At 40.3% G+C, this 20,332-nt stretch overlaps 1 pseudogene; it reads left to right on the top strand.

Annotated features, from left to right (window-relative positions):
• The first annotated feature begins 10,078 nt into the window (after positions 1 to 10,078).
• On the top strand, positions 10,079 to 13,613 carry LOC115669529 (probable aquaporin PIP2-5; annotated as a pseudogene).
• The last annotated feature ends 6,719 nt before the right edge of the window (positions 13,614 to 20,332 follow it).

Raw genomic sequence — 20,332 nt, 5'->3', positions numbered from 1 at the left:
GATGACCAACTTCAATATTGTTTCGTATCCCTACACGAATTAAGGAAAATTACCAAATAACATTCACAATTGAATACTCTAAAGCCCTCATTAATAAATGCAGCTACCTTCAATCTGATGAGACAATGAGCTGATGCACCAACTGAGATCTCAATCTCTTTCTTTATTCGGGACACTATGTTGATAAAACCTTGAAAATTACCAAACGTGTTTTCACTCATTTTTCGGCGATTGGACGGCAAAGGAGGCGGCGGCAGCGACAGGGACTAGAGCAAGCAGAGAAGGAAAAATCATGAAGAGAGACAAGATGCAGCAACCTCCTCAGAGATGAGACGGAGAAACTTACGGTGAGGAGATGGCAGCGATCGGGCGGAGGAGGAGGAGGCGGCGGCGACGACGACAGGGACTGGAGCAAGTAGAGAAGGGGAGATCATGAAAAGAGCAGGAATGACAGGACGCAACAACTTCCTCGGGAGATGAGAGGGAGAAACTTACACTGAGGAGATGGCGGCGACCTAGTGGAGGAGGAGGTGGTGGCGGCGATCGGGCAGAGGAGGAGGCGGCGACGACGATAGAGACTAGAGTAAGCAGAGAAAGAGAAATCATAAAAAGAGACAGGACACAGAAACCTCCTCAGAGATGAGAGGGAGAAACTTATGCTGAGGAGACGGCGGCAATAGGGACTGGAGAAGCAAAGAAGGAGAGATCATGAAAAGAGTGGGAATGACAGGACGCAACAACCTTCTTGGGAGATAAGAGGGAGAAACTTACCCTAAGGAGACGGCGGCGACCTAGTGGAGGAGGAGGCAGCGGTGGCAGTGGCGATCGGGTAAAGGAGGAGGTGACGATGGCAATAGGGACTGGACCAAGCAGAGAAAAAGAAATCATGAAAAGAGACAGGACGCAGCAACCTCCTCGGAGATGAGAGGGAGAAACTTATGCTGAGGAGACGGCGGTGACCTAACGGAGGAGGAGGTGGCGGCGGCGACAAGGACTTGAGCAAGCAGAGAAGGAGAGATCATGAAAAGAGCAAAAATGACAGGACGCAGCAACCTCCTCGGGAGATGAGAGGGAGAAACTTATGCTGAGCAGACAGTAGCGACCTAGCGGAGGAGGAGGCGGTGACGGCGGCGGCGATCAGGCGGAAGAGGAGGCGGTGGCGGCGACAGGGACTGGAGCAAGCAGAGAAGGAGAAATCATGAAATGAGACAGGACACAGCAACCTCCTCGAAGATGAGAGGGAGAAACTTACGCTGAGGAGACAGCGGCGGCGACAGGGAGTAAGCAGAGAAGGAGAGATCATGAAAAGAGCAGGAATAACAGGACGCGGCAACCTCCTCGAGAGATGAGAGGGAGAAACTTACACTCCGTGGTGACCTAGCGGAGGAAGAGGCGGCGGCAGTGGCGACGATCAGGCGGAGGAGGAGGCGGCGGCGATGACAGGGATTGGTGCAAGCAAATAAGGAGAAATCATGAAAAAAGACAGGACACAGCAACCTCCTCGGGAGATGAGAAGGAGAAACTTATGCCAAGGAAATGGCGGCGACCTAACGGAGGAGGAGGCGGCGGCAGCGATCGGGAGGAGGAGGAGGGGGCGACGGCGACAGGGACTGGAGCAAGCAGAGAAGGAGAGATCATGAAAAGAGCGGGAATGACAGGACGCAGCAATCTCCTCGGGAGATGAGAGGGAGAAACTTACGACTAGAAGACAGCGGCGATCCAGCGAAGGAAAAGGCGGCGGCGGCGGCGATCGGGCGGAGGAGGAGGAGGCGGCGGTGGCGACAGGGACTGGAACTATGCGGCCGGGGGGTTGGAATCAGTGACTATAAACAAGTGGAAGAAGGCTCTGCAAAGTGTTTCAAGAATACAAGGATGCGAATTGGAGAAATTCCAAAACGGGTAACTCGAAACCAAGACGTTGATGCTTCTTTTGATTACTCCAACACTAGTGATCTAGTATGAAATTAAATAAAGAAGAGAGTCAATGCATCTGTTCTTTTTCCAGGTGCATTATCCGACCAGTTGTTCCTTTTCACATCTTCCTCTTTCCTTCTTTTCCTGTTTTGCAGGGATGATGAACTCATAAGCGAGGTCATTTCCATGGTTAAGAAACTTGGTGTTCACCATGAGAATGGACAAGCGATTGAAGGGCAAATTCTGACAGGAAAATGTGTGGTCGACATATCGGGATTTTTAGGAATTTGTAAGTCGACTCTTGCCACAGTTGTCTACAACAGAATTGTTTAGTTTAGAGGTTTCAAGAACTCTAGGGTGACTTTACGGAAGCCATATAATCGGTTAGGGGTACATTGAAGTTGTGGACCCCTAACTTACCACACATCTTAGACATGCTTTGTAGCAACTCTATTGTCTGCATACCGCCTAGCTTCTCCTCTACAATCTTCTTCGTGCAACTTCGTTTTGAATTGTCTTGAAAAAAAAAAGAGGAAATTTTATTGACTCGTATTCTTGACATTGCAGCTACATTGCTCATACAGGGCTTATGATGCTGTGGATGAAATTACAGCCGCATTTTGAATTGCATTTAATCCTGTGGGGACAATGTAAGGTTAACATTCAATTTCAAGACTCTGATTTACTCATGTCAACAGTCCACTCTAATTCCCCTTAAATTTTCTTTTAGTATCCTTACATTACTCTACCGTCCAGAAATATTAAGTGATTTTTCTATGCTTCACAATCATTTTTATTTTGGCACTCAATTTAAAGCTATTTCCTCTTTCCAGGCCTATTATTATTGAGCTCAATACCTAGCTTGTCAAAACCAAGGAGTCTTTAGAGATCTAGAGTGAGCATTGCATGATTAGAATGGGTAGATTCGAGGTTTTGAAACCTAACATAACCGAGGGTTTATAGGCATATGAAAGGAATGGTTGTTTATGCAAACTAAAACAGTGAACTCATTTACTCGGGTCATGTACTAAATCCTATAATTAATATCAATAGTAGGTAATAAGCCTTTTAAAGGAAAAAGGGTCTCTAATGAGCAACAACCTCGACCAAATCAACTGATTTTAGGTTAAAGAAAGATCGTGGACTAGTGTTGCTTGAGATTTCTTTGTTTTGCAAATTGATAAGAGATAATCGCTGGGGACGATAGTGCTGTATGTTTGATTGGTGCTCAACTAATGCCACTCAAACAATTATGGTACCTATTATAGACATATAGATTAACATTCTCTGTATATTCGACTGTCATCTTTTAGGCTATGAATGGTATGACCTCAATAGTTTTTTTTTACCCCGAGAAAAGAGCTAAATGCAAAGAAAGCCCAAAGGCCCCGTATAATTCCAAATACAGGTGTAGCCCAAAAATCCGATGTGGCATTATGATGTGCCATTAATTTATTATATAATGTCTGACGTGGCAAAATGGCTATGTTCGTTAAACCTAACCTCCAAATCGAGGAATTAGGGCACAATTAGCTTATGAAATTCGGACATACAAGCAATGTTCCTATGAAGAGAAGGAGCTTTGAAGGCGCTAAGCTGACGATTTTGGAGGCTTCCTAAGATTTCTGAGCTCAAATTCTTGCGATACCGAGGCCTTCCGTCAAGAGGTTGAGTCGACGAAGAAGGATGAGGAAGAGAGGCTTGAGTAGAGCGAGAGTGTCTCCTTCATCGTGTGCCATTACAAAGAGGAAAGAGAATTTCAAAGGCCTCCTGAAATTTTCGAGCTCAAATTCTTGCGATTGTGAAGGCTTCATGGAGAAGTTGAGACGGTGAACAAAAATGAGGAGGAGAGACTTGAGTAGGGCTGGAGGGTCTTTTTTTTTTTTTTTTGGGACATAACAGAGACTTGTCATTTCATTTAACAACTAGCCCTCTAAAGTAAGGGACATCAAAACACAAGATCTCCCATAGAGGAGATGGTGGGTAAAAAACTCAATAACGTGGAAGGGCCTTAAATCTCGAGACATTTACAATCAAATCTGCTAATTTATTTGAATCTCAAGGGCAGTAGGCTAGCTCAAGACTCTCAAAAAGGGCCATGAAGCATTAAACACCGAAAAATTTGAAAAAACGTTATCCTGATAATTATTTTCCGTGAAATGAACTCAGCCTATATTATAAATGGTCTAAAGGCAAATGCACAAAATGGATAATTTTTATTCTGTGCGCGCCATGTCTGCATCTTGCTTCACATCTATGCTTGTTACGTGGCAGAGGCAACCTGACAAGACTTTGCCATGCGTTTCGCGTTCATCAACAAGTATCGTTTCGTCGAACATCAAAAAGAGGATATAACATCTAAAAGCACTTCTAAATGGTTATTAATTTTTAATTTAACCGATTCTATCTAACTAAGAATGAAAGAGTTTCGCAAACCTTTTTAAACTAGACTAAAATATGCAGGTTTGTATTTAAATTTTACAGCTTATTTAATGTAACTTATTCTAACCATAGCCTTTGTTATTGGAAGCAAACCCACTTTGCAAGAAATTTACTTCTGTGACTGTGGTGTGCTGAGGGGAGGGGCACGACATGACAGAGAACTTCACGAGCATTGATTTATTAGTTTATTATTTGACTGCGGTGCACAGTTGGCATTTCATTTTATGGTTCCCGCTTTCCGCTCTCAGTGTCTCTCCGTCCCGTCCTGTTTTTAGAGTCTGTCAACTCCATCTTCTCCAACCCCCCGTTCTTTCTGGTTCGCTATGGATGAGCGGGCAGGGCTGATCGAATTAGCCCAATTCAAATCCTAACGTTTAGATGCCATTTTTGGACTTCAGAGACCGATAGGTCTGCAGAGGTCTGATACAGTCTTTGAAGTCCCAAAAAATGGCATCTAAACGTTAGACTGAGAGCTTGAGGTGAGAATTGAACTCAAAGAGGAATGGAGATTTCCTTTGGAGCGCCCATCTCTTGTACCGGCAAGACACTTAAGAGCATTCTGACACCGCGTTTGGTTGGAGGAAGAGAGCTCGAGAGACACAAGCGAGCCCCAGATTTGAAGGGGCATCGGAGATACCCCGGAGAACCGTGGATCGCAGCTTTTGTGGACGAACACCCAAGTTCTCTTCCTTGATTCGGTCAGTAATCGTGGCTTCATCACACTCTTGTGATTTATTTCGTTGCTGTTCTCTCTCCCCTGTTTCGGTGATATACCAAAACCGAGATGTGTTCATGTTGCTCGAATATATTATCACTGAGAATCTGAGTTTATCTTAGTCTTCTCTAAATGACTCGTGACACATTGTTGTTCTAATACTGATCTTAGATGAGAAACGGTTTCAATGCCATGACCAGATATTAGTAGTCTCAATGCACACGCACGCTGTTTGTTGAAATGCCTCTAGGGCATATTTCCGAAATTGCTCATGATTTTGTGATGACCAGATATTAGTAATCTCAATGCACGCATGCCGTTTGTTGAAATGCCTCTAGGACATATTTCTGAAATAGCTCATGATTTTGTCAAGACCAGAACTTAGTAGTCTCAATGCATGAATGCTGTTTGTTGAAACGCCTCTAGGACAATTTCTGAAATAGCTCATGATTTTGTCATGACCCAGATCTTAGTAATCTCAATGCACGCATGCTGTTTGTTGAAATGCCTCTATGACATATTTCTGAAATAGCTCATGATTTTGTCATGACCAGATGTTAGTAGTCTTAATGCATGCATGTTGATTGTTGAAATGCCTCTAGGACATATTTCTGAAATAGCTCATGATTTTGTCATGACCAGATCTTAGTAGTCTCAATGCGCACATGCTGTTTGTTGAAATGCCTCTAAGACATTTTCTGAAATGACTCATGATTTTGCCATGACCAGGTTTTAATCGGACCAATGTACGCTACGATGATGAAGACATCAGCTATCATATTTCTTTGTTCTTTATTCGTAAGTAGCTGTGTCGGAAGTATTTGGATGAAGACATACGTTAAAATCGAAAACAACGTGCCGGCTGGAACTCTAACGGTTCATTGTGAATCCAAGAACGATGATCTCGGAATCCATCATATAAAGGGTAGTTGGGAATTCTCAATTTGTACCCAGATTCTTCGGGAGGACATTGTTCTTTTGCAGCTTTGCATGGCCTGGTCAAATTGTATGGTTTGATATATATGTGCAAAGCAGAGACCAGGATATATGCACCCAGTGTACTTGGAAGATTTCGCTGGATGGTCCTTGTAGGCTCGATGAACAGTTCAAGGTCTGTTATCCTTGGAATGCTCCGTCATAGTTAGGAACCTCTTTCGACATCTCATTTTGGCCAGTGCTTCAACAATGATACCATTGCTTCGTTCTTCACCAATTTCTTTATTACCTCTCGAAATCTATGAAGTTGTTGCCAGATTTCACCGCCGAGGTCACTGCCTTCACCAGAGATAATGTGGTCGCGCCGGTTCTGCAGTCAGATGGTGATATGTTAGTGAGATACATGCTGGAGCAGCTGGCCTTACGAGTTCTTCTGCGTCCTTAACTGCTGGAAATTTTCTTTCTTCAATTTCGACTATATTTGCTTATATGTGTATGTAGTATATACTAATTTCAGAAGCAGACAGTTCCTATTGTGCAACTTAACCTAATACGCTTACTACCAGATTTGAGTGTTGCCATTAGCAAGTCTGAAGTTGTGGGTATATGATACTGCTACTTTTTATTGAAAGTGTTCCGATGTGCTTTACCTTAAAATTAGGGAGAGAAGCAGTTCTCAATTGCGTTACAAGGAAGTACAGGATTGTGCTACGAAGTACAGTTCTCAATTGTCTTTGTTTTATCTTGTTATTTAATTTATTCTTTTGGGGGGCGGGGATAGGATTTCCTGATGAACCTTTCACATAACTTTCTGGGTTTATGGATCCCCCAAACCCCACGGCCTTTATATAAGAGAAAACAAGCAACCAACTCATAACTGCAAAGTGTTTCGAACTCTTTTAAGTTATTCGAGCTCAGCAAGAACTCCATCTGGTGTTTCGAATGCATGCGAATAACAACATGATTTGGCACATTTCAATCATCAAATTTCACATACCTCGTATGAGATTTACGCGATCCGAGAGCAGGGTAACACGGAATCCTCAACTCCAGCATGATCCCAAACACACTCAGAAAGAATCTTGTGACGTCCACCCCATACATATCACTCACAGCTCAGCTAAAAAAAACAAGAAGGAAGTGATATATTCACTGGAAATTCTAAAACTTATCACGAAATTGCAATCAAGTCATAAAACTTGAAAAAAGTGCAATTAAGTCCTAAAACTTGTAAAATTTGTGCAATTAAATCCTTTTATTAACTCCGTCTAACTTGATTGACAGAAAATGCATATGTGACTTTTTTTTCTTTTCTCTCTTCTACGTGGTGATGACATGGCTAAAACAATGTTATTTTGGTCCAAATCTGACTTTTTATACAATTTTTATTTAAATTAAATTTTAAATAAATAAATAAATAAGGAGAAAGAGAACTAGGTGGCGAGGGCTTTGCAGCCCTTGCCGTCGTTGCCCCACCATCGCCTATATTAAAAATTAGATTTGGACCAAAATGACATTGTTTAGCTTTGTATACCATGTTTTAAGCATGTCATTGCCACGTGGAAGAGAGAAAATATTAAAAAAAAGCTACGTCAATATTTACCATTAGCCAAATAAGACAGAGTTAACGGAAGGATTCGATTGCACCATTCTAACAAATTTTAGTTTTTGATTGCACTTTTTGTGAGTTTTAAGACTCAATTGTACTTTCGTGATAAATTTTAGGACTTTCAGTGCACATATCCCATCCCAATTATCTGACAAGTCCATTCGAATAAGCTTCACTCCCCATTTTCCTTTCCGAACGTGGAAGAAGTTGGAGAGATTCGTTATGTTTGCCCGCTCGAGGTGTTGAAATCGTGTGCGTGTTTCGGGTGATCGAGGCATGCATCTTTGTCAGTGTCATCGGCAGATCATCAGTGTAAATAATAATCGACCCGGAGACTTATCCACATGTACGATCAACTCGGGGCTGAACTTTTTATTTTTCTTTTCTTTCTTTTTTTTTCACGAAGTTAAAGGCTTTGTTAGCACAATTTGACCCACATAAACCATTTCGCTTCCAAAATAAAACTATAGAGAAATCTAAAATTGGCGGCCTTTATTAATCACGACGGCACTAACACCGGAGCAAAAGTGTTTATGCTTGCCCTAAAACAAAAAAAAAAATTGCAATGGACCGGCCCATGGATGAACATGATTTATCTGCATGCTTAGGCGTGGTTTCTGTTCAACTTTGTTAGATCAGTTTATTTCTATGATCGCATCAAGCTATTCATTTTTTTTTTTACGATTTAAGTCGATATAGATGTTCGGTTCAAAACCAGGGAAGAAAAAGACTCATTAGTTATGTTTAACATCTAGATATTGTGTAAAAACACAGTGACATTACCTAAAGAATTATGGAAAAGATGATATCTCCATGTTGAGATCTAACAACTTGTTAATGGAATTGCTAGCCTCCTGCAGCTCTGCATGCACCTCTTCAGCAAAAATTTGAGTCTAATTGATCACTTAGGGATGCATCAATTAGCGTGACACCTACTAGAATATGTGGTCGGACACTATATAAAGAAGTGCGAATGCATGATTTGAGCATTAAGGAAAGTTATGGAAATTGGATTTATTACATGTTGTTGCATCAATAATGTCTTTGGGCGAAGGGGTACTAGAGAGATTAGTTTTTTTCCCTAGCTCGATAAGATGATACATTCTACATTGGTGCTTTAATATTCAAGACTGCAAAATGAGTGAGCTCGACATGTAACTTGGTACCCTTGATCGTGTGGTTTAATTAGGGACGTTGTATTCACCATCACTAGAGGAGGAACATCATAGATTTTGCTATTTATGGAGCCGGTGACGACAGATTTCTAGCCTGAACTCAAAGTTGAGACTTCACGAGCAACACAGATCGTTAAAGCCTGCTAAAGATATTCACAGCCGATAGCATTTACACATCTGCTCACGAATCTGAATATACACAGAAGTTGCCCCAAGACAAAAGATAACGTGGCACGTACACATAAGAAATCGATTTTCACTGCATGCATGAACCTTGTTATTTTATCAGAAGACGAACGTTTAGCTTCTTCCGAGCTGCCTAGCTCCCGTTGGCAAAGGCGTCGCGCACGAAAACTAACAAAGAACCCACGCAATTAGCGAATTTGATTGATGGATCGGGTGATGGCAACCTGAAGTTTGATGAAGCAAGTGAAAATCACTCGCAAGATAAAAGCGATCTCGCGCCGAATTGACCGGTTTTTTCATTTCTTTTCATGGTGCTTCCTAAATTTTGCGAGAAAACTACACGGAAAAAGGTTACGAAACTCGATCCTATGGTCCATCTTTAACATCTATGCGCAGGCAATTACAAATTAAGCTTAATAATGCTGTCTAATGACTTAACGGATCAAGATCACGGCAGCAAAATAAGAGAGAGAGAGAGAGAGAGAGAGAGAGAGAGAGAGAGAGAGAGAGAGAGAGAGAGAGAGAGAGAGAGAGAGAGAGAGAGAATTTGATTGTTATTTATACAAACAAAGTTAGATAATTTAATTGTCATTTATTACATTTCTGAAACGCGCAATCAAATGATTCTACAAATTGTTCTAAATGTAATAACACTTGCAGATGAATGCAAAGGAGAATATCATGATTAAACTCAAAGAAAAATATGTGTCAAATATTTCACGCAGGCATAATTGAATAATTCTGTTAGAAATATATTGTTTAATTCTGAATCGCTCATATCATAATCTCGTTATTTTGATTATGAGTATATTTCTAACAAACTCTATGAGATCACAAAACTGATTTACGCAGAAAGTAATCAACTAAATGAGGGTTAAGGGTAGGCGTATTGAGAATGGCATAAAAGATTAATTCATTGAACGATAATATGTTATATTATGAATAAGCTTCAAGTATTCAACATCATTTGTTGTTTTACTTGACATATAAATTTCGATGAAATTAACATTACTCAAATAGAATCAAAAGAAAAAAGAAAAACTCTACACACCCCTATCAAATCTCTCTTCTCTCTCTCTCTCAGTCGCCATGAACACGAGCATGATGAAGGAAGTGGCAAAGCATGGCTCATTCTCGGCCAAGGAATACCCTGACCTGCCTCCGGCACCACTAATAGACCCGTTGGAGCTGGGCAAGCGCTCATCGCCGAGGTCATCACCACCCTCCTCTTCCTCTATATCACGGTGCTGACGGTGATCGGGTACAATAGCCAGACCGACCCCAAAAAGGTTGGTGTCGACTCGATGCATGGATCTCCCAGGCCTTCGGCGGCATGATCTTCATCCTTGTCTACTGCACCGTCGGAATCTTAAGTGATCCATCAGTCTATTTTTCATAATCAAGTGATATATTTCGACCTTTCAAATCAGGCGATCGTTTTCTTTTAAATTTCTACTTTGATTTGATTGATGAATGACTTAGGTGGTCACATCAACCTGATGGTGACATTCGGGCTGCTCTTAGCGCGGAAGATATCAATGGTGCGAGCCATAATGTGCATGTTGGCTCAGCGCTTGGGGGCCATATGTGGTTTCGCCCTAGTCAAGCTCTTCCAGAAGTTATGCTACGAACAGTACGGCGGCGAAGCCAATGTGCTTGCCGCCATGTACAAGACTCTCGTTGGGCTGGGCACGGAGATCATCGGCACATTCGTGATAGTCTACACCATCTTCTCAGCCACTTCCATGACATCATAACTAATGCTGTAGTATGTATGTCCCTTTATATGAGTATGTTGTAGGCAATTGCTATCTTGCGCATCACTGAGAAGAGTTGACACAATATAAGATTTAGAGACGAATTTGTAAATTGCTGTAACATTTAATCACTGTAGTAAATTATGTTTCACTAAATCCTCCACACCGCTAATTCAATAGATACATAAAATACGTTCTCGTCGGAGTACTACCACTGTAGGTAAAGAGTTGAGAAAGGTATCTCTAATTGAGAAGAATTGCGGAATATGTTATACTATCAGCTTTAATTAGTACTCAATATATGTTAATAGGCTAAGTTTTTACTATCTATGGCTGACGGAGAAGTTTGGGATGACATTTTATTTGCTCAATTATTTATTAATTAATACAATTTTACAAAGGATATGCTCATTTCAGACGAATTATAGAGAAAAGTTTTGAAGTTGAAAATCGTACAGCAGAAATTTGCAATTTTTTTTTCCCTCTATTTAGTTTCTTGCTGGTATGGTAAATGAAAAAAGTCGAAATCTTTTGTAATACCGACAAGATAAACCATCAAGAATGAAGAAGACGCTCACGGTGGAGCCCTGACACGTGGAGCCGTCAGCGGTGGATCCCACGGGGATGGATAATATTTCAAAATTCTTGGGTTTCCCCCCTCTCGTCAAGAACGAAGAAGACGCTCGGTCTCTCTCGCCTTCGCTCCCAATCTGCTGCATTCTCCGGCCCGTCGCCGACGCCGTCTCCGCCGTGGCCTCCGGGAGGCTCGTCGGCGGCGGCTCCGATTCGTTGTTTTTGTCCGGCGAGCTCGGATCTGCTGCATTCTCCGGCGCATTGCTGCTGCCTCCGCCGTCGCCCTCCAGCAGCACCAAGTTTCGCACCGGAACTTGCGCTCTGGTAAGTGGTAATCTTATATTTCCCGCCAAATGTTTGCGCAATCACCTCTTTCCCTGTTCAGATCTGGATAAGGAGATCAGATATGGAGTTTTGTTCTAGGGTTTTGATGGGTGTAGTTTCTGGCGTTGAGCTAATTGAGAAAACTGTGCGAATGGCTAGTGTTCCTTATCTTAGTTGTGTTTTCCATGGTCTCCAGGGTTCGGCTCCATTAAGGTTCTTTCCCAGAGGGTCGATCATACGGCCTGGCCTTTTCAGACTAAAAACGGGCAGATGCGATCCGTTGAGTTTATTCCTCTTTTCTTGTGCTCGTAGAATTATGTATCGGGTTTAAAAGCAAAATACAAAAAAAAAAATGTCGGCAGATGTAGTATATAAGATGACCTTCTTGTAAGAATAGTGGTGTGATTTCTTTTAATTCACTTGGGTTCCCAGCAATATAATGTGAGTTTCTTGGTAGTACTGTTCACATGTTTTGTTTCGTAGAACGATATAGGCAAACTGACCACTTAGCCTCCCGCTGAGGCAGAAGACGTGCAGGATGGTATGACTAGGCACACAACAATGCTAATCTGAGTAACACTCTCCTGGATAAACATGAAAGTGTTGGGGGATTCTTCTGTCTCATTCTTTCTTCCATACAAGTTCTGATGCATATGATGGATTTTCTAACAGATTCTCCTCTCCTCAGCTAGTCCTTTATACGTGTATAACATATCTACCAATCAGATACCCCCAGTCTATCTCCGTGGCATCAAATTGTGAAGTAGGACAGCTGTCACTTAGCATTTGCATTGCTACCCTCTAGAAAGAAAGGTTTTGATTGTCTTGATTAAAGTGCCTTTTTTTTCTCTGATTCTAGATATGCTGGAGAAGCACGCTTGATATTACATTACACAAATGTGGTAAGTACCAAATTCGTTTAGTATAGAATATCATCACGAGCATTTACCGTGATCATTCTGTAGTGGATTCTGAACAATGCTGTGCTTGTGCTGTTGTAGAAATTGGGAGCGAGCTGTGCACCATCCGCACCACCATATGTAGCTTCTTTGGCTCATCAGCTCATCGGATGCCTTCATACTTTGCACCTCCTCCGTATTAGCTCCTCCTTACAAGCACCTGCCATAGCATGTCGCAGACAGCTATGGGTATGCAGGAGCTGTCTGCAACATGCTATTGTAGGTGCGTCGTAAGAAGGAACTAATTCAGGAGGAGATGCAGAGTACAAAGGCACCTGAGGATCTCAAGATTGTCCCAAACATGAACAATTGTTTCTTATGATGTGTGTCTATTATATGGGATGAATCTTGGAAAGGGTTTTGGCTTCTCTGCCAATCGAATGCACGGTGTTTATGGTTCACTTGGCCACCATTTGCATCACTAGAACCGGTATCGACCCGGTGAGAAGTATCGGTGCTGCTGTTATGTACAATAAGGATAAGGCTGGATGATCAGGTTAATTAATTCATTGCTCAATTACCTCTTTCTTTTATTTTTCAGAAAGAAAAACAGATTTACTATTTTCCCCCATATCACTACAGTTCACTGATAATGCCCCTTTTGTTTTTGTTGGGTTTCTGTGGATCTTCTGGGTAGGACCATTCATTGGGGCAGCCATTGCAGCTTTCTACCACCAGTTCATATTGAGGGCAGGAGCAGTTAAAGCCCTCGGATCATTCAAGAGCAACCCTTAGTCTATTTTCATAATTTATTAATGCCCTCCTTCTATTTGTTCTCTGCTGAGAGAAAACAAAAAGAAGAGAGAGAGAGAGAGATTTGGAAGGAGATTGTGATAAAGTCACATGGTGGTGGAGGATTTGCTTTTGTCATGCGTGTGTTCGAAAGTTCATGGAATGTGGAATCTGTAGAGAGATGGAAAATCCTTGTGTTATGATGAGGTGGGGAACATGTATCTGTGTCTTTGTTCTTTGTATGCTGTGCACTACATTCATATGTGAATTCGCTCTTCTGTTTCGTGGTTATCTTCTGTTGGTCCTCTCTCCCTTATTCTTCACCTTCTTGTTAAATCTCCTTTTGGGTGCAACTCTTCTTTGTTCTGTTCAAATGTCAAGAGAGAGTAGTTCAAAACCCTCAGAAGGATTTTCTCTTTTAGGTTGTCTTCAATGTCGAGAAATCAGCTGAAATTGTCTAGGGGCCCGGCTAGCATTACGAAGCCGCAACAATAAATTGCCAGCCACAATCTTTAATAGAGGAAAATGGGAGAATGATTTGATCGGTTTCAAATTTTTTTTCACATTTCCATCGTTTCTTTAGGATTCCAAACAGTAACCTCCAGGACCAAAATAAAAACTTTGCAAGATCTAGCAAAGACACAACAAAATCAGGAACTCCAAAAAATTCAAGAATCTAGCAAACATACAAAAAAAAAACAAAAACGAAATTCAAGTGCACCCGTAAGGTTCTGGAAGCTTTGAAAGCAACCGTGGTGTATAGGACCCCGTGGTGGACCGAGATGGAAGAGAGGCAATCGGCGACCGCTTGCCTTAGCGGCTCGAGCGGCTTCTTCACTAAGGAAGATCTCAACCTCGAAACGCCCAAAACGATGGCGCTGTTAATTCTGCCATAGAATTGGTGGTGCCTCGAGTTGCTTGAGCTACTTGTTGAGGGGCTGAAGATGGAGGACATGGATGTGCTGCGTGGAAAAAATTGTCCAAAAAATTCTAAATCTATTGTATGACAGTCAGAATTAAATCATAAATTTTTTGACGATTTTCCAATATAGTCATTCCGCCAATTTTGATTGGAAATTGCTGCCGTGATGGTCAGTCAGCATTAACTGTCCTATGTGGCATGATTAGTTTTGACGTGGTGAATTTTTGCAATGTTTAAAAAACTTTCCTGAGATCTTTTCTTTTTCTCATTTTATTGTTTTTTTTTTAAAAATTGTGCTAGGTGAGGGTGTCGCAACCCTCACATGTGGCTAATCGTCGAGGCCGGTCTTGGCGATGGCCGATGACCGGCCGCAGGTGAAAAGGAAAAGATTAAGGGAAAAAAATAAAAAGAAAAGAAAAGAAAGAAGAGGAAAGGAAAAAAAAGAAAAGAAAAGAAAAGGGAAAAAAAGAAAACATTCAAAAGAATTGCAAAAACCGTCCACTTAGCGCCATCGATTGTTTGACATAGGATGGCTAGCCGGCGTCCACATTAGCTCGTCAAAAAGTTTAGAACTAAATTGGCCAAATTGAAAAGTTTAGAACTGAATTATCCGTCGTACAATAAATTTAGGCCTTTTTGGATAATTAATACTGTGCGATAGTCTATTCTTCCCCAAGAAGGTTGAAGGCTTTCGACGGTGAGATTCAAGTGAAGTCACAATATAAAGTGAGAGTGAGTGTGCATGTCGAGTTTGTTCATTGCCTCTACATTTGAACGACAATGAAAACAACAGCTGGTTGCGTGAAAGAGAGAATCTTGGGGCGGGGCGGGGCGGGTCTGGGTCTTGGCAAGGGGCGGGTCGGGTTGGGTCGGGTCAGGTCCGGGACTTGACAAGGGGCGGGGTGAGGCGTTGAGGAGAGGAATGGAGAGGCGAGAGCAAGAAGAGGATGAAGGTGGAGTTTCGGGAAGGAATGTTTGGTGGTTCTCTTATGGTGGTGGGTCGAAGGAGATGGGCGATTTATGATCCCCAACAACACCTTCAGCTTTTGCAATTAGAGGAGCTGGTAGTGTGTGGGTCTAAAAGAATAGGCATGCGGGCTGGAGCTTGTATTATTTGTCTTGTCTTGTCTTGTGGGGGAGAAAGTGAAATGGTGGGAGAGTGAGTTTGATGATGTCCCGATGAGAAAAGAGAAGAAGAGATGGTGTGCTTCTTCTCTGATGCTGCCATGGCCTCTTCTTCTGACTTTTAACCTAATTGATGAAGAGAGCTGCTCATTGATATATATTTGTTTTTCTTTCAAAATTTAAAAATAGTGAGAGATTCGTAATCTTTTCAGCTTTTGAAAACCGTGAAAATTAATATATGATTTTACTATTGACTTATTGATTTTCAGGAGATATATCGGATACTTCATTATGAAAATTGAAAATTTTGCAATAAAGAAAAAGCCGTAAACAAGCCGAAAATGTTATTTAGAAAGGTTAATACCACAAAAAACCCAAACTGGTACACCTGTGACAAATTTACCCCGAATTTTTTTTTATCACAAAAAACCTCAAACTGGTACACTTGTGACAATTTTGACCACCAAAAACCTAAAACTAGTACACGTGTAACAAATTTACCCTCTGTTTCTGTTAAATTTTACTGTCAAATTGTTAAGTTTGATGACACGTGGCAGTTGATGGGTGTACCGATTTGGCATTTTACCCCTTTGTTTGTCACAAGTTTACCAATTTGTGATTTTTTGTGATATTAATGGAAGGTAAATTTGTCACAAATGTACCAGTTTGGGATTTTTAGTAGTAAAAAAATTAGTTTAAAGTAAAATTGTCACAGATGTACGAGTTTGGGGTAAAATTATCACAGGTGTACCAATTTGACGTTTTTGGTAGTCAAAAAATTAGTTCAGGATAAAATTGTCACAAGTGTACCAATGTGGGATTTTTGGTAGTTAAAAAAATAGTTTGGGGTAAATTTGTCATAGGTGTACTAGTTTGGGGTTTTTGATGGTCAAAAATTAGATTGGGATAAAATTGTCATAAATGTACCAGTTTGGGGTTTTTCGTAGTATTAACCCTATTTAGAACTTTGTAAAACTATTAAACACATTGTTCACACACTACGTGCATAGCACAAAAGTTCTTGTTCTTTTAATATCTATGTGTTTTAGTAACGTGGGTTGAGTCGAGTATGGACTGGATACGGATTGGATCAAGTATGGGTTACTAAAATTTATGTCGCCTATAAATGGATCAAAACGGGTTAATTGGATCGATTTGGGTCGGAATTAATAATTAATATTCAGGGATGGTCATGCTGTGATTTGAATAATCTAATTATATAAATTAATACTAAAAAAGCTGACTTAGATAAATCAATATTTATATTAATTAAATTTCAATAAAAATATTAATAAGTGATTTGTAGCTTCTCGAAACCTACTCAAGCACTATTTTGCCGTCATGCTTTTATGATACAAGATTATAACTAAATACAAACAACAAAACACGACTAATGAAACATCAATAGTCAAGTAAATAATTTTTTCCAACGAATTGAAATATGAAATAATTTCTTTATATTCTGAGTAGTGTTTTAGGTGATTGGCAGCGTTTTTTACTAGAAAAGTTTATTGGACCAAGTCATCGAGCTCATAATCGCTGAGAGAGGTGTATATATATATTTTTTCTATACTAAGATTGAGTCACACAACTAATATAACGAATGATGAAGACATACAGCACATTTGCGTTGCATGTTAAATGATCAAAAATTATTTTATTCTTCGTCATGTATGACATATAACTAGCCGTTGATATGTATATGTTACATAAGAAAATATAATTCCTCAAAGCTTGGTCATTCTCACATCATCATCTTGTAATGTATGCCGGTTTGAGGCCATGCGTGTTATTTGATTATCGGAAATGCTTTACTGACTGAACAATCAACTTTCATATATGGGGCAACTATTTGACAAGATAAACACAAAAAAAAATCTTCTTCTTTTTCAATTACCTTTCGACTGTTGTCAATGTGTTTACCACTATTACATGAATACTTTAGACAAAATTAATTTGACCTTGGATTAGTGTAGTTGATTAGGTGTCGAGGGAATGTTCAGCTCAAGAATTGGATGTCACATATTCAAATTTCACAAACTGTGTGCATGCAAACTGAATTCCGACGGGACCACCTGCATAAAGCAAATGGCTTGATTTAATCAATTTATGGGACTTGCAGGATATTCCACAAGCCTCCAGGAATTGATCTATGTTCTTTGGTAATTATCTAGTGTGTGCAGAACAAACGACTCCCACATTTAGTGAAAATTAGCTGGCTACTCAAAGAAACCTAGATACTCCAATTTGATCCAAGAATCCCTGGGTTGGTAATCACACTTGATTGGGATTAATCGGGTGTGCGAAGGACATAGTGGATATTCATTCGTAAATTGAAAAGAGTAAAATATAAAACGAAATAAATAGAACCACTTCGCAACAACGCATGTTTGTGGTGGATTATGAACTTGCCCGATTTGCACCCTCAGGCTGTGTTTGGTCGTCCGGATTTCTAAACAGGATAGGACTGAATAGGATAGGATAAGAAATCCTAAGATTTCTTTATATCCTATCCACTGTTTGGTGGACTACAGATTTAAAGTCGGATAGGATAATTTTTTTTTTGTTGCTATTCACGGGTCCGGAGGAGTCGGTGAAGGAAAAAAAGTCGAGAAATTTTTTTTGGTGAAAACGCACAAGCTGTGGGGATGAAGATGACGGCGAGCGGAGCGTAGGGTATCTGGAAAAATAGGCATTAAAAATCCTATCCGGTTTTATCCCACCTCCTCCCCTCGGATTTTTTTATCCGAACTATATCCGGTCTATATCCGACCTTATCTTATCCTGGACCACCACCAAACACAGGATAGGATAAAACATATCCTATCCAGACTTTTATCCAGTCGACCAAACGCAGGCTCAAGGTCCAACAACATCAATGTATATGTAAACAATACATATCTTTTACAAAGCCTGTGCGTACCACAGAAAGTAAATCGATATCACCTAGGAACACTAACACATGATATCCATATCTAAGACTTGCAATTTCTTTAATATCTATGTGTTTGATGGCATGTCAATGTCCTCCTCTCACGCGATCCATGGCTTGCTATTGTTCCGCAGCGTGCATGGGCCTCTCCCAACTCTCATGCACACACTAATCGAAACCCTAGTAAGAAGAAAAATGTACCCCGACTTACGTGTTATACATTGCATTTTGCCCGTCATCTGATAGAAAATGGCAACTCTTGGAGATTAGCAAGTGGTCAATTAAAAAGGGGGCTTATATAAATATAACCATAATCTGAATTAATTGATTGTAAGAAATGTTACAACACTTTTTCACGTGATCTATCGTGACACCTAAAGCATTTGAATCAAATCTTTACTACAAATCCAATTTTCCGCAATGCTCCATCGAATTTCAGTTAAAAATTATTATTATTATTATACTCTCGTGGGCTTTGTTTGAGAATTTGGAGTTATTGAAACCTTGTCAAGTAACTCAATGGATGCGGTACACACTATGGCAAAAGAGTGAATGGTGGTACGTGTCTCCAAGAAGCTACGTGGATCGATGCTGCTAAGGAAAAACGTTCTCTAAAGTAGGTTCTTTGCACAAGCATATTAGAAACGGTGTCGAAATCTCATCGAGAGGTCCTTAAGGACGATGTCGTCAGTGTTAAGAGGATTGATGATGGAATTATCACAATCAAGATAGGTGGAAGAAAAGGTATTTTCGATTTTTTTTAGGGTTTAAGTACTTCGAGTTGGCTTACATGGAGCCGAGTTTGATGAATAACCATCACGCTTTAACAATGACTCCAAAAAAAGTGCCTTAACAATATAGTAAACTGAAAATGAGGTGAACTGACACGTCAGTACCACCATGAAACGAGCTGCGATACCGGACCATTTCCGTTCAAAATCCACATATCATTTGAAGCAAGCTCGGCGTCAATACATCCACACTAGCAATCATAAGTGAACCAAATTAGTGCCAGGAAACAAACAATGAGAGTGGGCAAAACGAGCAGCATGACGCTAATGTCCAAGTCTCATAAACATTACACGAATAATGAGAAGGGAACAAAGCCTACATGGTATTTTCCTTCAAAAAGTACATCAAGAACAGCTGAAGCAAGTGAATCTCAAAAATCACTATGGCCAACTTTTGACAAAGAATTATTCTACATCGGAATGTTTGAAAGGAGGGTGAAAACACCTCATGAAGAAGGGAGCCTCTATCCAAGCCTCAATGTTACTTTGCTCGTCACAATGACCCAACCAGAAAATCAATGTCTTGTTGTCTTTGACAAGAATCCCAAGGTGGTGCCTTGTTATCCTAAAGTCGGGGCCCCAATCCGACTTTAGAATAGCTAACGCTCATTAATCATTTTCAAGCCTGTGCTAAGTTGCGGCTCTTCCCACATCACATATACAATTATTTAAAGTGATTTCTAGCCTAAGCTATAATATATAGTTTTTATCTTGAGAGTGATGACTGAACTATGAATTGAATCTATATCTATGTGATATTAAACTATTAAAATCCCTGGAATTATTTCAATTAAACACTAAGTCATGCCTAAACCTAATTTATAATTTAAATCATGAAACTAACCTAAAGAAAACCACGTAGCTCCCTCAACTTTGTGAATTCTAACTAAACAAAATTAATCTAAATATAATGCTAAGATCTAACAATCTAATCAAGACCTAATTTTTAACCATTTTCCAGTTTTTTCCTTCTACTTTTTTTCGATTTTAGATATTTCATTTATTTTTTAATTATTACACTCAAACCCAATCTGCAATGCAAGTCCAATTCTCTCTCCTATTCTTTTTGTGTGTGGTTATTTCTATTTATTTATTATTTATTTATTTATTATGATAAAAAGGGACACAGGGTGGGCCGAGTTCCTAGGCTCCATCCGCATGCAATAGAATGGTATGAAATAATTGTCTTTCTAACAAATCGAATCGTGATCATCTGCTATGAAATAGAATGGTACACGTA

Source organism: Syzygium oleosum, unplaced genomic scaffold (genome assembly GCF_021117445.2).
Source record: "Syzygium oleosum isolate NSW1041296 unplaced genomic scaffold, Sole_v2.1 Sole_v2.47, whole genome shotgun sequence".
Taxonomy (NCBI): Eukaryota; Viridiplantae; Streptophyta; class Magnoliopsida; order Myrtales; family Myrtaceae; genus Syzygium; species Syzygium oleosum.
Note: the sequence above shows the minus strand (reverse complement) of the source record. Positions and strands in the feature narration are given on the sequence as shown.